The following is an 18,882-nucleotide window of genomic DNA, read 5'->3' as shown; positions in this document are numbered from 1 at the left end:
ATAAAAACAGATACATGAGAATTTAAAATAACAATTAAAGAAAATAAATGTGATTTTAATAAAAACAGTTTAAAATGTTAAAAAGAATAAAACAGGAGTAAAAGTCCAAAGAATAATTAGAAGAGTTCTCCAAGAGCCAAGAGCCACTCCTCCAGAACTTCAGGAAGACCTTGCATCAGCAGGTACTGTTGTTTCAAAGAAAACTATAAGCAATGCACTAAAGCAAAAAATCATTTGGAGAAGCCTGTGGATTATTAGGAGACTATAGTATGGTCAGATGAAAGCAAAATGGAACTTTTTGGTAGTCATCCTACACACCATGTTTGGAGAAGAAATGGAACTGCCCACCACCCCAAGAAAACCATACCAACAGAGAAGTTTGGGGGGGGGGGATCATGGTTTGGTGCTTCTTTTCTGCAAGGAGTACTGGCAGACTTTATATTATTGAAGGCAGGATGAAAGCTGAAAATGAAAAGAGGGTGGACATTTCAGCAAGAAAATGATCCCAAACACAAGGCCAAGAAAACAATGAAGCAGTTTCAAAGAAAGAAAATCAAGTTGCTAGAAGTGCCCAATCAATCACCTGACCTAAATCCCATAGAAAATCTATGGAGAGAACTGAAGATCAAAGTTCATAAAAGAGGCCCAAGGAAACTTCAAGATTTAAAGACCATTTGTGTGGAAGAATGGGCCAGAAGCTGTAATCACCAAAAAGGCAATATTGGGCTTGATGGCTACATCTGGTGGACATTTTGTGTCAATAGCCCACTTAGAATCCCCTTAATGATAAAAATGCTGATGTGTCATTTTTCCCCTCGCTGTATACAGTGGATATTACTTCATGGGATAAGAAAATTCATGTTTTACTAGACATCAATATTCCCCCGGTGAGCAAGCTGTGGCAAGGAAAAAAACTCCAAAAGGTTTAGTAGTGGAGAAAAAACCTTGCGAGAAACCATGCTCATCTGGGGTTGGCTAACTTTACATGACTATAAAAAACATTATGAAGATGAACAAAGCAGCGTTAAAGGAAAAGTTAGTGCTACAGACTTGGGAACCCAACAATCCCAGCAAAACAGAAAACTGCAAACGTATTTGTACACCTGTGGACTGGACTATCACAAATAACACAATATCACATGAAATGAACAATTTAGATAAGAAAATACACTTTTGCAAGGTGAGCAAGTCATAAGTTATTGTGGCAAGGGAAGAAAACTCCAAAAGTAGTTTCGGAGAAAAAAACCTTGCCAAAACCTTGGTGAAATAAGCTCACTGCTACGTTCAGAGGAGGGAAAGTCTCCTCACAAAACTGAATATTATTAGAGGAGCCATCATGGTCAAGGCCTGAAGCTGTTGCAACCAATGAGGCAACATTGAATTCAACAAGATATTTTACATGTAAATGTCAGAACCTTCTGATAAACACAGAAGAAGATATTTTGATGAATGACGGTAAGCACACAGTTGATGGTACCCATTGACTTCCTTAAACAAATACTAAGGGAGTGAATTTGTACCGGCATTTGTGTACTTACCTGTAGCAGTCCAGTCCAGACATGTGAAGATCTGAAATCGATGTGTAGGGAGGAACTGCCCAAAATTCATCCTAAGCACGGTGCAAGTCCTCTTAGCAGGATAAGGAAATGTGTAGCCATAAAGAAGTGAAGAACATTGGAAGTCTTGGCACATCACGGGTGATTTTTAAATAAGCAAAAGGTGGATTGCACCTTATATCAAAGCTTTTATTTTCTCCCCATGCCATCATCTGAACGCTGCTGACCACACCATCATACAGGTGACGTTTAGATAAGACAAGATCCATCCAGTTTCACCCTTTATCTCAACAACGCCATTTTTAACTAAAATGTGAAGACATTTTTAGTCACTGTATCGGCACATCATACTATCATAGCACTTTTACTGTAAACATTACTGTCAACTGATTGCAATAAAGTTATGCGATAAAGCATTTACATCTTTTCACAGCTTTGGGGTGGTTTCCCAGACAGGGATTAGCTTAAGCCATTACTGGGCCTTAGTTAAAGTAATTTTAAAAGCATCATTTATAAATAAACACTACTGGTGTGCATCTTGAGACACAACACTTACACTGATATATTTTAAGATGTCAGAGTAGGGGTGTGCGAAATGACGATATTTTTACCGCAGGTTATTTAATAATGTCATTTTCCACTATGTATTCATAATTGTTATGTTTTATGCAAACACGTCCTCAGCAACAACCAATGACTCCTTGCAGTGTCTGTGACGTTTGTGTCCCTAAGTTCGCCCTGAAATCAGTGCGCCACCATTTTTGAGATCTGAACTGCAGGCCATGCAAAGAACTGTAAGAACTTGTCGGTGCTGAGTTCGTGTGCCAAGAACAGTTTGCGACACTGCTCAAGTCAAACCAGAGACTCAATCATCATATAACACTACGAGGTGTTAAGCTAGAAAGATGAAACCAGAATGAATCCATCAAATCTTATTCCCCCAGTCTGCATGACAGCACAGCCAGCAAAATCCAGATGAAAGCTTGGATAAATGTGCGAAGAACCTTGCCAAAACCTTTGTGAAAAAGCTCACCGCTATGTTTTTAGGGAAAGTTTCATCACAAAACTGAACATTAGTAGAAAAGCCATCATGGTCAAGGCCAGAAGCTGTTGCATCCAATAAGGCAACATTGAATTCAACAAGATATTTTACATGTAAATGTTAGACCCTTCTGATAAACACAGAAGTAGATATTTTGATGAATGACGGTAAGCACACAGTTGATGGTACCCATTGACTTCCTTAAACAAATACTAAGGGAGTGAATTTGTACCGGCAACTGTGTACTTACCTGTAGCAGTCCAGTCCAGACATGTGAAGATCTGAAATCGATGTGTAGGGAGGAACTGCCCAAAATTCATCCTAAGCACGGTGCAAGTCCTCTTAGCAGGATAAGGAAATGTGTAGCCATAAAGAAGTGAAGAACATTGGAAGTCTTGGCACATCACGGGTGAGTTTTAAATAAGCAAAAGGTAGATTGCACCTTATATCAAAGCTTTTATTTTCTCCCCATGCTATCATCTGAATGCTGCTGACCACACCATTATACAGGTGACGTTTAGATAAGTCAAGATCCATCCAGTTTCACCCTTTATCTCAACCAAGCCATTTGTAACTAAATGTGAAAACTTTTTTTAGTCACTGTATCAACACATCATCCCAGCTAACAGGGAACGTTCTTATAACTTTGGCTAACGTTCTGTAAAGATTCTCCCAAAGTTATCCAAAAACGTTCTTGCAATAACATTAGTAGAATGTTTCCCTAACGTTATCTGCAATTAATAAACGTCCTTAAAACGTTAGCATTAGAAACGTTTTTATTGTATTGTTAGTGGAACGTTCTACACACCCAAGCATTGCAAATGTTACCATTGTGTATGTAATGTAACGTTCTTAAAACAGTAGCATTGCAAACATTATAATTGCATTGTTAGCGGAACGTTCTGCACACCCTAGCATTGGAAACGTTACCATTGTGTATGTAATCTAACGTCCTTAAAACGGCAACATTGAAAACATTACCATTTTGTATGTAATATAACGTTCTTAAAACGGTAGCATTGCAAATGTTATAAATGCATTGTTAGCAGAACGTTTTACATACCCTAGCATTACAAACGTAACCATTGTGTATGTAATGTAACGTTCTTAAAACGGCAACATTGAAAACGTTACCATTTTGTATGTAATGTAACATTCTTAAAACGGTAGCATTGCAAATGTTATATATGCTTTGTTATCAGAACATTCTGCACACCCTAGCATTAAAAACGTTACCATTGTGTATGTAATGTAACGTTCTTAAAACGGTAACATTGAAAACGTTACCATTGTGTATGTAATGTAACATTCTTAAAACGGTAGCATTGCAAACGTTCTATTTGCTTTGTTATCAGAACATTCTGCACACCCTAGCATTACAAACGTAACCATTGTGTATGTAATGTAACGTTCTTAAAACGGCAACATTGAAAACGTTACCATTTTGTATGTAATGTAACATTCTTAAAACGGTAGCATTGCAAACGTTCTATTTGCTTTGTTATCAGAACATTCTGCACACCCTAGCATTAAAAACGTTACCATTGTGTATGTAATGTAATGTTCTTAAAATGGTAACATTGAAAACGTTACCATTGTGTATGTAATGTAACATTCTTAAAACGGTAGCATTGCAAACGTTCTATTTGCTTTGTTATCAGAACATTCTGCACACCCTAGCATTAAAAACTTTACCATCGTTCTTAAAACGGTAACATTGAAAACGTTACCATTGTGTATGTAATGTAACGTTCTTAAAACATTAACATTGAAAACATTACCATTTTGTATGTCATGTAACGTTCTTAAAACGGTAGCATTGAAAATGTTATAATTGCTTTTTTATCAGAACATTCTGCACACCCTAGCATGGAAAACGTTACCATTGCGTATGTAATGTAATGTTCTTAAAACGGCAACATTGAAAACATTACCATTTTGTATGTAATATAATGTTCTTAAAACGGTAGCATTGCAAATAGGGATGCACCGATACCGATACTGGTATCGGCCTCGATACCACATTTTCTAAAGTACTCGTACTCGTTAAAAGTCCCCCGATACCTGGAATCGATACCACGGTCTGAGAAATGTCTATGTTTGAGCGGCGTGTAAGGGGTTAATGCCTCTTGTGTTGTCCAAAGAGGCAGAGTTTACAACAAACTGGAAAACTAGTCCTTTGTTTTTTGTTAAATTATATGACTAAAGGTGTTACCTGTAAATTTAAATCATGTTTTTTTATTAAGTACTCGGTATCGGTATCGGCAAGTACTGAAATGCAAGTACTCGTACTCGTACTCGTATTCCAAAAAAGTGGTATCGGTGCATCCCTAATTGCAAACGTTAAAATTGCTTTGTTAGCAGAACATTCTGCACACCCTAGCATGGAAAACGTTACCATTGTGTATGTAATGTAACGTTCTTAAAACGGCAACATTGAAAACATTACCATTTTGTATGTAAGATAATGTTCTTAAAACGGTAGCATTGCAAACGTTATAATTGCTTTGTTATCAGGACTTTCTGCACACCCTAGCATGGAAAACGTTACCACTGTGTATGTAATGTAACGTTCTTAAAACTGTAGCATTGAAAACGTTATAATTGCATTGTTAGCAGAACGTTTTACACACCCTAGCATTGAAAACGTTACTATTGTGTATGTAATGAAACGTTCTTCAAACGGTAGCATTGCAAACATTAAATTTGCATAGTTAGCAGAACGTTCTTCATACCCTAGTATTAAAAACGTTACTATTGTGTATTTAATGTACTGTTCTTAAAACTGTAGCATTGAAAACGTTACCATTGTGTATGTTATGTAACGTTCTTAAAAGGGTAGCATTGACAACGTTTTAATTGCATAGTTAGCAGAACGTTCTACACACCCTAGCATTGAAAACGTTACTATTGTGTATGTAATGTAACGTTCTTCAAACGGTAGCATTGCAAACATTATATTTGCATAGTTAGCAGAACGTTCTTCATACCCTAGTATTGAAAACGTTACTATTGTGTATTTAATGTACTGTTCTTAAAACTGTAGCATTGAAAACGTTACCATTGTGTATGTTATGTAACGTTCTTAAAAGGGTAGCATTGACAACTTTTTAATTGCATAGTTAGCAGAAAGTTCTACACACCCTAGTATTGAAAACGTTACTATTGTGTATGTAATGTAACGTTCTTCAAATGGTAGCATTGCAAACATTATATTTGCATAGTTAGCAGAACGTTCTTCAAACCCTAGTATTGAAAACGTTACTATTGTGTATTTAATGTACTGTTCTTAAAACTGTAGCATTGAAAACGTTACCATTGTGTATGTAATGTAACGTTCTTAAAAGGGTAGCATTGACAACGTTTTAATTGCATAGTGAGCAGAACGTTCTTCATACCCTAGCATTGAAAACGTTACTATTGTGTATGTAATGTAAAGTTTTTAAAACTGTAGCTTTGAAAACGTTACCATTGTGTATGCAATGTAACTTTCTTACAATGGTAGCATTGAAAACGTTATAATTGTATTGTAAGCATTACAACATTTCCATTGCATAGTGGAATATTCTAAAAATGTTAGCATAAAAATTTATCTTCTGGGGATTTAAATTGGGGTGAGCCGATCCGATATGCAGTATCAATATGAGTCAGATATTGGCAAAAATGGCCAGATCGAATATTGTAGAAGGGAGTACCCCAGCTAACAATTTTACGTTATAAAAACGTTCCAGGAATGTCTAACGAAAGTTTGGAAAAGGTTTTTTTTAACGTTCTTACAACGTTAAAAGCGTCCAGTTTTTTAGACGTGGTATTAACGTTAATGTGTGGTTATAAGAACGTTATTAAAAACGTTTTTAGAAAGGTTCAGTCTGTTGTTATATTAATGGTCTAATAACGTTTTTAAAAACGTTATTGAAACGTTCCATTCACCATTATATTCATGTTCTCAGAACGTTTTTCTAACGTTCGTAACAGGTTATAAAAACATCGTTTAAACGTTCTTACACAGTACAAACGTCTAGTTTTTTAGACGTAGTATTAACGTTATTGTTTGGTTTCAAGAACGTTTTTAAAAACGTTTCTAGAATGGTTCGGTTTGTTGTTATGTTAATGTTCTAAGAACGTGTTTCAAAACGTTATTAAAACATTCCAATCACCATGATATTGTTCTAAGGACGTTTTTAAAACTGTTCTTGAAACGTCCCATTTGCCATTATATTAATGTTCTAGGAACGTTTTTCTAACGTTTGTAACTGGTTACAAAAACATTCGGTTGAAACGTTCTAGGAACGTTAAAAACGTCCAGTTTTTTAGACGTAGTATTAACGTTATTGTTTGGTTACAAGAACGTTTTTAAAAACGTTTCTAGAATGGTTCGGTTTGTTGTTATGTTAATGTTCTAAGAACGTGTTTCAAAACGTTATTAAAACATTCCAATCACCATGATATTATTGTTCTAAGGACGTTTTTAAAACTGTTCTTGAAACGTCCCATTTGCCATTATATTAATGTTCTAGGAACGTTTTTCTAACGTTTGTAACTGGTTACAAAAACATTCGGTTGAAACGTTCTAGGAACGTTAAAAACGTCCAGTTTTTTAGACGTAGTATTAACGTTATTGTTTGGTTACAAGAACGTTTTTAAAAACGTTTCTAGAATGGTTCGGTTTGTTGTTATGTTAATGTTCTAAGAACGTGTTTCAAAACGTTATTAAAACATTCCAATCACCATGATATTACTGTTCTAAGGACGTTTTTAAAACTGTTCTTGAAACGTCCCATTTGCCATTATATTAATGTTCTAGGAACGTTTTTCTAACGTTTGTATCTGGTTACAAAAACATTCGGTTGAAACGTTCTTGGAACGTTAAAAGCGTCCAGTTTTTTAAACGTAGTATTAAAGTTATTGTTTGGTTTACAAGAACGTTTTTAAAAACGTTTCTAGAATGGTTCGGTTTGTTGTTATATTAATGTTCTATGAACAAGTTTAAAAACGTTATTAAAACATTGCATTCACCATGATATTAATGTTCTTAGGATGTTTTAAAAACGTTCTTAAAACATTGTATTCACCATTATATTAATGTTCTCAGAACGTTTTTCTAACGTTTGTAACTGGTTAGGTTTAGGTATCAACAAATACTCAAGGTTATGGTATCGACATCGGTATCAGACATGGAAAAAGTTGTATCGGCCCAGCCCTAGATTTAAAGAAATTTAAGTAAATGTAAGGATGAGAAAAATAAAATGCCTAGTCCGATTAATATCCTAATGCTTTTTGGCATAAATCAAAATCTAAAATTTTGAGCTATAAAATGAATTGTTGGCTATTGCTACAAATTTACCTGTGGTACTTATGACTGGTTTTTGTGATTCAGTCACATTTTATTTTAATCTAATTGATTATTTCAATGATCCAGTATTGACTCAACTGTGGGGTGGGAAGGCTAATGAATAATCTTTTAGCTTTCCATTTTATAATTTCTATATTGGAATTTTAGAGACAAATATAATTGCAATAACATTTACATACAAAAACTTTGAGAATATTTAAGTGAAAGGAATGTTATTTTTTAAAATATATATAAAAAACATTGTTTATATGAGTGATGTAACGGATTTGCCAGGTTTTTCCCTCACTCACTTCACCAGATCAAAATCAACCAATTACTAATCACGATCACCTGGCACACCGTATCATCTCTGCACCATTTAAGACTCTCACACACAAACACACTGTCCAGTGCTAGCTATGTCTGTATGCTGCATGGACTAATCTGACTCTATCTACCAGAGGCTTTCAGCCATTGTCATCATTTGTGTTGGATATTTGGATACTCTGGAATACACCTGTGACTGGGTGGTGTGTTTGTGCCTGCTCTTCACTTGGACTTTCATTTTTTACCATTACAATTTACCACAACTTTTAATAAACTGTTTAATTTTACTCTCTGCCTCTGTTGTCTTCTGTCCCTGACAAGTGACTTGAATGTTCCTCTAAAAATTTTTTGAATAATGTTCTTATAACCAAAAAACCTTCAGCAAAGTTTTTGTAGTTTAATGCAAACGTTAGGAAAACGTTAATATAATGGGGATTAAACATAATGTTTTAAAGTTATTTGAACATTTTTATAACAAGACTGGAACGTTCTAAAAACGTTCTAATAACGTAATCATAACCAAACAAAGTTTATACAAATGTCAAAACGTAGTTTTTAACGTTCTAAGAACCTGTTACAAACGTTAGAAAAACATTCTGAGAACATTAATGTAATGGTGAATGGAACGTTTTAATAATGTTTTTAAAAATGTCCTTAGAACATTACAACAACAGATTGAACCTTTCTAAAAACGTTTTAAATAACGTTCTTATAACCAAACAGTAACGTTAATACTACGTCTAAAAACGTTTAAAACAATGTTTTTATAACCTGTCACAAACGTTAGAAAAACGTTTTAAGAACATTAATATAATGGTGAAAAGAATGTTTTAAGAACGTTTTTAAAACGTCCTTAGAACATTAATATCATGGTGAATGGAATGTTTTAATAACGTTTTTAAACTTGTTCCTACAACATTAATAAAACAACAAACCAAACCATTCTAGAAACGTTTTTAAAAACGTTCTTGTAACCAAACAATAACGTTAATACTACGTCTAAAAAACTGGACGTTTTTAACGTTCCTAGAACGTTTCAAGCCAAATGTTTTTGTAACCAGTTACAAACGTTAGAAAAACGTTCCTAGAACATTAATATAATGGCAAATGGGACGTTTCAAGAACGGTTTTAAAAACGTCCTTAGAACAGTAATATCATGGTGATTGGAATGTTTTAATAACGTTTTGAAACACGTTCTTAGAACATTAACATAACAACAAATCTAAGCATTCTAGAAACGTTTTTAAAAATGTTCTTGTAACCAAACAATAACGTTAATACTACGTCTAAAAAACTGGACGTTTTTAACGTTCCTAGAACGTTTCAACCGAATGTTTTTGTAACCAGTTACAAACGTTAGAAAAACGTTCCTAGAACATTAATATAATGGCAAATGGGACGTTTCAAGAACAGTTTTAAAAACGTCCTTAGAACATTAATATCATGGTGATTGGAATGTTTTAATAACGTTTTGAAACACGTTCTTAGAACATTAACATAACAACAACCCGAACCATTCTAGAAACGTTTTTAAAAACGTTCTTGTAACCAAACAATAACGTTAATACTACGTCTAAAAAACTGGACGTTTGTACTGTGTAAGAACGTTTAAACAATGTTTTTATAACCTGTAACGTACGTTAGGAAAACGTTCTGAGAACATGAATATAATGGTGAATGGAACGTTTCAATAACGTTTTTAAAAACGTTATTAGACCATTAATATAACAACAGACTGAACCTTTCTAAAAACGTTTTGAATAACGTTCTTATAACCACACATTAACGTTAATACCACGTCTAAAAAACTGGACGCTTTTAACGTTGTAAGAACGTTTAAAAAAAAACGTTCTCCAAACTTTCGTAAGATGTTCCGGGAACGTTTTTATAACGTAAAATTGTTAGCTGGGATACCATCATAGCACTTTTACTGTAAACATTACTGTCAACTGTTTGCATTAAAGTATAAAGTTATGCGATAAAGCATTAACATCTTTTCACAGCTTTGGGGTGGTTTCCCTGACAGGGATTAGCTTAAGCCAGAACTAGGCCTTAGTAACAGTAATTTTCCACTATCTATTAATAATTGTTATGTTTTATGCAAACACGTCCTCAGAAACTACCAATGACTCCTTGCAGTGTCTGTGACAGTTGGGTCCCTAAGTTCGCCCTGAAATCAGTGCGCCACCATTGTTGAGATCTGAACTGCAGGCCATGCAAAGAACTGTAAGAACTTGTCGGTGCTGAGTACGTGTGCCAAAAACAGTTAGCATCACTGCTCAAGTCAAACCAGGGACTCAACCATCATATAACACTACGAGGTGTTAAGATAGAAAGATGATACCAGAATGAATCCATCAAATCTTATTCCCCCAGTCTGCATGACAGCACAGCCAGCAAAATCCAGATAAAAGCAGTTTAGATAAGAAAATACACATTTACAAGATGAGCAAGTCATAAGTTATTGTGGCAAGGAAGCCTTGCCAAAACATTGGTGAAAAAGGCTCACCGCTATGTTTGGAGGGAAAGTTTAATCACAAAACTGAACATTAGTAGAGAAGCCATCATGGTCAAGGCCTGAAGCTGTTGCAATCAATGAAGCAACATTAAATTCAACAAGATATTTCACAGGTAAATGTTAGACCCTTCTGATAAACACAGAAGAAGATATTTTGATAAATGATTGTAAGCACACAGATCAAGGGTGAGTTTTCAATAAGCATGGGACTAGACTTAAGCGCTGTCTGGGAAACCGCCCCATTAAGTTTTAGGCAGTGACATCTTATGAATATAATGCTTTAATCTATATTAAGGCAAAGCATTTTAATAGTAACTTAATAGTACACTAAATATAATGTAATTTTCCATTATGTATTCATATTTGTTATGTTTTATGCAAACAAGTCCTCAGCAACTACCAATGACTCCTTGTAGTGTCTGTAAAAGTTGTGTCCCTAAGTTCGCCCTGAAATCAGTGCGCCACCATTGTTGAGATCTGAACTGCAGGCCATGCAAAGAACTGTAAGAACTTGTCGGTGCTGAGTTCGTGTGCCAAGAACAGTTAGCATCACTGCTCAAGGCAAACCAGGGACTCAACCATCATATAACACTACAAGGTGTTAAGATAGAAAGATGAAACCAGAATGAATCCATCAAATCTTATTCCCTCAGTCTGAATTACAGCACAGCCAGCAAAATCCAGATGAAAGCTTGGATAAGTGTACGAAGACGTTTGGAAAGTGATTCTGTTCAGAATTAAGCAGTCACATTTCAACTCTGGTCCGGAAGCAACTGTCATCCATCTTTGATCAAGTGATCCTGATTAATTCAGAAAAACAATACCAATACCATTACATGGAAAGATTAGTTTGGCCATCAAAAAGTGAAGAACATCAGACACCTTAACAGTCTGATCTTAACATTAACTAAGAACAGGTCTGTAGGAGCTGTTGGACATTACAATACCTGCCATGAGGCATTATAATGTTGGGTTGCTACTCTTTAGCTGGGGCCAAGGCTCAAGTCAAGATGATAAGAAAATCATGAACTCTCACTTTTTTTTGGGGGGGGGGTTCCAGTACCACCAATTCCACCTCAGTTGAGTGAAGGATTAAATAAAGAAGTGTCCTAATATATCATATGAAAATATATTCAATAATTTCACGTTGTTGCTTGGGGGTGACGGGTATATATGCAAAAATCACAAAGGCATACCACTGTATGTACAGTGGGAAAGTCAGTCGAGTGTTTGTACAAAGACTAGGAATTCATCATTTTAACCTTTCAGGTGAATATTTAAAATATCACAACTGTCCCCCTTGCGGGGTGCAACCTCATCCAGGATGGGTTAACTTTAAAGGACCATAAAAAAATAAAGATAAACAAAGTATGGTTAAAAAGCAAGGAAAAGTAAGCGCTAAAGACATTGGAACCAATCAAAATCCCAGCAAAACAGAAAACTGCAAAGATCTTTGTACATCTGTGGACTGGACTATCAGAAATAACATGATATCACATGAAATGAACAATTTAGAAATACACCTTTACAAGCTGAACAAGTCATAAGTTATTGTGGCAAGGAAACCTTGCCAAAACCTTGGTGAATAATTCAATTCAATTTTATTTATATAGCGCTTTTTACAGTTGGTAATTGTTTTAAAGCAGCTTTACATTAAAAGAACAAAGAAGCATGGGAAACACAGAAAAATCGACAGACAATATAAGAAGCATAATACAGCGGCTATGAATAAACTTTACAAGCGAGCAAAGCCAAAGTCGGCTGACTTCCCCGAAACCCCCCCTAGGAGAAAAACCTCCCGACTTTTTAGGAAAAAAGTCCTAGGAGGAAAAAACCCTTGGGAGATATAAATATATTTATTGAGTGAAGCTGTTGCAACCAATGAGGCAACATTGAATTCAACAAGATATTTTATGGGTAAATGTTAGACCCTTCTGATGAACACAGAAGAAGATATTTTGATAAATGACAGTAAGCACACAGATGATGGTAGCCATTAACTTCCTTAACAAATACTATATAATTGAATTTGTACTGGCATCTGTGTACTTACCTGTAGCAGTCCAGTCCAGAACTCCCACAAATATTAAAGATCTGAAATCGATGTGTGGGGAAGAATTGCCCAAAATTTCTAATAAGCACTATCCTCTTAGCAGGATAAGGAAATGTGTGGGCATCAAGAAGTGAAGAACATTGGAAGTCTTGACACATGAGTTTTGAATAAGTAAAAGGTGGATTGCACCTTATACCAAAGCTTTTTTCTCCTCATGCCATCAACTGAACGCCGCTGACCGCATCTCAAAAGATGACAACATACGAAACTGCTGCAGACCTTTCCAGACATTTGTTGGCTTTGATTTGGTCACGGTCAATTTTAATAAGTGGTGATTGTACCACAATGACAATCGCATAATTAATGATAACTGACGAGACATGAAACTAAATATGGAGGCTGTTTTTAAGATCAAGTACAAGATAACTTACGAAAAACAAGCCCCCAACAGTGATGTGTACTCGTCCTTCAACAGCCTCCGTTGTGTTAAGGTAAATGTAAGTAATAAATATTGGATTATACTTAAATCAAGTCGCCGATGTGGAGACAATCTTCTGCTTTCCCTCTCTCAACAGCAAGTTCAATCCGGAATAAAAGTTCCATAGCTACGCTGCGCTTTATTTACGCTATGCGACGTCACAGTGGCGAACTCGCCGCGTACTATCGATTGTGACGTCATCGAAAAAGTACCTCAGCGCCAGCTTCTTGATTTAAATGTGTTGACAGTATTGAATAAAATTTTACTTTAAAGTGGAAATTTGTTCTTTTAGGTTTTATTGATAAACAAACCCACGATTATTTTATTTATTTATTTTTATGGCAAAAATTCACAAGTGTAAAATGTGTTTTATTTCTTGTTATTGAATCGATATCGCTCTAAATAAAGTATTCAAAGTAGTTTTATAATATTGTTTGTAATTAATACCTCCCCCTAGCATCTACAAATTCATCTACATATTGTTTGTATAATGTAGAGTACAGATAAGATCCTGTAATCTAAAAAAAAATTATTAAAGGATCCTATAATAAAAATAAAAAAGATATCCATAACATATGACATTAAAGTGATAATATTTTATACAGTACATGATGATATGACATTAACGCAATAATACGTCTGTCTACAGAAATAACCTATAATGATAAAAAAAATAGTTTTGATGTATTTCATGTTACTTTTATGAGGTAATAAAAAATCACACTAGAAAAGTTAGAAGAGTAGTTTTATAATTATATTTAAATATTGTTTATCACGGTCTACATCCCCAGCAATACCGTTATGGCCCACTGGAGGGCCGCGCCTCACAGTTTAGACAGCACAGATCTCAACAAAGTCGCAGTCTAATCTTAATGACTCCAGGGAGTACGGATAATCTGTCACTATTTACTCACTGTTGTGTTGCTTCAAACCCATTTTTTTTTCAGTAATGTTTTTTGATAAGTCTTTACACAGTGCTTTCTCCATAAAGCTGCAACTTTAGTGATCATGTTAGTCAAGACCCCAAAAAGACCAAAACACTATTAAATGTGTAATGGGTTTGTGTGGGAAACACACTGACATTGTTAACATTGTTGACAAGGAGATAAAGAGATGTCAAGAGCTGTATCACATTACATCATTTTAAGCACCTCTGTGGCTTCCTCTACTGCAGGCTACACATGTTGCAGTCTTTCTGTAAAAAAACAAGGCAATTTAAAATCAAATAAAAAATAAATGCATAAGTCGTATGCATCATGTCGTTATAATGGCTTAGTTGTGTTTACTGGCACTTCTTAATTCCTACATCTTTCTTTTAACAACATGTGACCCAGTCTGTATTGTGATTTACTGTTTTCTCAATAAAATCATCCTACATAATGTAAATAACATTCTGTGAATAATAACCTTGATATCTGAAGTATTAACTGAGTATGGCCATGTCAAAGATTGAAATCAATCTAAGAGAGTAGCATTTTCTTACTAGATATATCTTACTGTATATATATTACTAATGAACTGGATATGTGTACTGTAACTTGTATACATGGTATTTATAGTTTTCTCTGGTTATATAAATGTATTTCTTGGAAACTGTGTGCAATAACAAATAACATTTGCTCTTAAGACAAATAATGCAGCTTTTGTGCAGTTGTTTGTAATGTATTGATATCAAAGTTGCACTCAGCACTTGCATTTAAAAAGGGAAGAGGGAAAAAGTAACTTTTGGACAACTAACAACAATCTTTCTATTGACATAGCGTTAGAGAAGTAAGGATTATTCCACTTCCTTCTTTGGGTGTTGCAGTTTTTTTTAACAGTTTCCTGCCAAAAAAAAAAAGGATGTTTGTTGTGTCATACAATACCTTTCAGTAAACCTTTAAAAATATTTACAATTATTTTTTTATTAAAATGGGTTTTTTATTTATTAATGAATTTGAAGGATTATTTATTATAATTAGTAGTCCCAGTCAGCATTTCAACGTTGATTCAACGTTGAATCAACGTCAGGTACCAACGTTGAATCAACGTTGGATTACCTTTGGTTTTGCAAAAAATTTCAACGTTGATTTCATGACGTTGTTTCAACGTCACACTTTCAACATAGGTGAATTAAGGTTGATATCATGACGCAATTTCAACTTCTATTTCCTTGTTGTTTTTAACACTAAATATAGATTTTTACTTAACACTGCAATACTCACTAAACTATTTACTGTAAACGTGTCATTTTTAAAGCAATTATCATATGAATGCAACTTGCTGCGCATAACTAACAGTACAACCACATTCATAAAACTAAACACCTAAAGAAGGTAAAGTTTAAATGTGGACAAATAAGATGGCAGGTGCCTACCCTTTTCAAATAAACATGAAAGCAGCTGTTAAAAATATTTTTTATGGATAAAAACACATTCTTTCAAACAGTTAGGTTTCCAGTTAGTAGTGCAGAAGTGTAATATTCTAAATATAGAATAAAATCATAAAATATGAAAACAAAATCATGTTTAAAAGTCATTTTATTCATCTGAATAGAAAAACTTTATTCAAGAAAAACTGCAAATATGAATTTTGTTGTTGGTTTAGTTGACAGTCTTATGGCCACCACCACCCATCCATTCTAGCTCATGCTGTACTTAATACGATGACAACATCTAAAGAGGGGTAAAAAACACAAGATATTTAATTTTCAAAAAATGCTGCATTTTAGCCCATGTACAAAAAAAATCTTGTTATTGCACATCAGATGCGTTTTCTTTGATAGTCTGACTTGAAACATTGCATAGCCATCTGATGAAGGAAGAAAGCTGTTGTGTTTAAGAAGATGACAATGAGGTTCAATTAAGATCATCTAAGGAATTATCATACACCTTTCACTTTCAAATGTTATGTTGTTGCATGATACTGTAATTGTTTAGATATTTTTACAAAGTAAAAACAGAATTTTAGAAACTTTTGCAAATGTATGAAAAAAGAAAACATATCATTTACATTATACATATTCAGACCCTTTGCAACAACATCTGCAATTTAGCTCAGTTGCCTCTAATTTCTCTTGAGGTTAGTGAGATGTTTCTACACCTTAAAGCGTCCTGATGAACACAAAGATTTTTCAAGGAATGTCTGCAACCAAACTGACCAGAAGCACCATTGACTTACATAGTAGGATAAAAGAATACTCTGGTAGTGAATGGTGCTTCTGATCAATTTGGTTACAAATGAATACAACACCCCCCAAATGAGATGCTTAAAGGAACATGCTTTAGCTTATTCAGAGGCTGCGTCAGACAAGAGTTACAGCACGCACAAAGATGAGAAGTATGGACTTATCCAACTCTGGGGGATACGGTGAATAAGCTAAATTCCCAAAATCTGGGCGTGTTTCTTTAGCAAAGCAAACACTGACAGGTTGCTTTACGTGTTTTGTGTAGTCCCTCCCTTACCAATGAAATTGAAGATGGACTTCAGAACCTCTGCACTGTCTGTGTAAGACTTTAAACTCGCTCGGACCAGCAAGGCATCTTGTTAGCAGACATCGCGACCTGATCAAAAACTTTTGATTAGGAGATGTTCTAATCCTATTTTTAATATATGTTTTACAAACTTACCACAGGTGATCTGGCAAAGCGACTTATGAAACGGCATCTTCCCAAATCTCCTCTTCAGGCTCATCTTAGCGATCATTGCATTTGATAAAGTTTGGAAAAAGAAAAACATATTACATTAGTATAGAAACATAAATGTATTGTTTTGGTTAGAAATATAGAAAACTGTGGCCCAAGTACAACTTTGAAAGAAAATAAGAATGTTTACATTTTTTGTCATGACACTACTCATTACCTTTTAAGGGGGAATGATTTGGGCATCTGGAAAGACACACGACTTCACCTCTCTGTATTTTATCACACGTCTTCAAATTGCATGTTGATCTGCCTACAATTTAAAACACATAATAAAATAAAAAACAACTCATAGCCCCTTTTAAAAATAAAACATAAATTGTGAAATACAAAACAATGCATCTTAATTATTAGGATTAGTAGAATTTGATTTGATTACAAAACAAATATTAAATGCATTGTAAAGTTTTAGGGGTGACCCTTCACAAAAAAAACATGGTAAATTACGGATTTCTATTACAACATGGTAGCTTGGGGGTAGCTCATGGACAATTAAAAAAATTATGAATAAAGCCATAATACATAAAGATAGAAACAAATAAATGCTGTCATGTACACCACCACAAAGACCAATTTTTTTCTGTCAATATGAAGCCTCTATAAAACTTGCATCACCATCCACTCTGAACACTGGATTCACTTTTGTCTCTGTATACTGAAAACAAAGGGTTTGAAATATGTAGGCCTACATACTGTAGAAGGAATAGTGGCATAGAAATGAAATTAATTGCTGTGCTGAAAAGTAACAATTGTATCCTAAATTAGTTTCTTATATTTTCCTAATGACAATGATAAACCAGTCTTGAGAAACAAGTAGCAGGTGTTTTTAAAAAGCCACTCTCAATTCTCACCTGTGAAGTTTCTTGTGTTTGTGTGTCATTCTGTTTCTAACATGACAACCCTTGCTGTCTGTTTCTTGTTCAATCCTGACAAAAGATAAAAAAGTAAAATTAGTGCAATATTGGAAGAGAATTCTATAATGACCTTTATTAGAACATGAATGCAAACACTTGCATACTGCATTTAAGTAAATATTGTAGAATAGCAGGGTTAACACAACATTACCTTATCCAGATGTTGTGGCTGTTGATGCATGAAAATCTCAGCATTGACGAGATCATCCTCACTTTTCTAATTTGAAGGGCTCTGATAACTAAGACATTACAAAAGAGTTATAAAAATATACTGAAAACAAGAGCACATTTGTCTAGATAACCAATATTTTCTATTTCCATTAAAACTTGCTAACTATTCAACAAGAGAAGTAAGCAAAATTACACCATTACAATTTATTTCAATTCGAATAGAACATGCCAACTTACACGACATGACATTTTCGTACAAAGGAGTTAACTTAAGTGTTTCATGCCGCTTAAAATCATGGATACTGCGCGAATGACCGCCCCCCCCCCCAAAGAAAATTTATGAGAAAAAACAGTTCTCAAACTTAACATTTAAATTAACCCTAATAAGTCCCTTGGGGTCAATCTTACCACCAAGCCACTTTTATTTAGTTAAAAAACATGGTTCCCTTCATCTCAGTGGAATACAGTTTTTGCCTATTGCTTGAACACTTTTTGCAAAATTTGGCTCATTATGTCAAAATTCTACACACAAGCCACACAGACATAGCACTTGGAGATTAACAACTCACATCCATGCCAAAATGAAACACTGCAATCAAAACTTAGCACTCCTTTCTAAAAATGAAATTCTTGTAACAAAACCATACACACAAGCACCATTTGAATTACTCTTTCATATCACCAGCAACACACTAATCCGCTTTATATATAACACTGCACCCTTTGTGGTTTTATATTTATCGTAATTTTCTTAGACTCAGTCTTTAGTAAAACTCAAAAGTAGATTTATTTAAAGATATATTTATTTGT

The 18,882-nt window shown here is 34.5% G+C and overlaps 1 long non-coding RNA gene across 1 annotated transcript; it reads right to left on the bottom strand.

Annotated features, from left to right (window-relative positions):
• Nucleotides 1-14,316: 14,316 nt before the first annotated feature.
• LOC135782854 (uncharacterized) lies at nt 14,317-17,242 on the bottom strand. The gene is made up of 4 exons (XR_010545519.1): nt 17,148-17,242; nt 16,916-16,979; nt 16,751-16,849; nt 14,317-14,502 (listed from the first exon to the last, which is right to left on the bottom strand). It is a non-coding gene; the product is annotated as an uncharacterized lncRNA (long non-coding RNA).
• Nucleotides 17,243-18,882: the final 1,640 nt, after the last annotated feature.

This window comes from Paramisgurnus dabryanus, chromosome 15 (assembly GCF_030506205.2).
Source record: "Paramisgurnus dabryanus chromosome 15, PD_genome_1.1, whole genome shotgun sequence".
NCBI classification, from domain to species: domain Eukaryota; kingdom Metazoa; phylum Chordata; class Actinopteri; order Cypriniformes; family Cobitidae; genus Paramisgurnus; species Paramisgurnus dabryanus.
The sequence above is the reverse complement of the archived record's forward strand: the minus strand, read 5'-3'. Positions and strand labels throughout refer to the sequence as shown.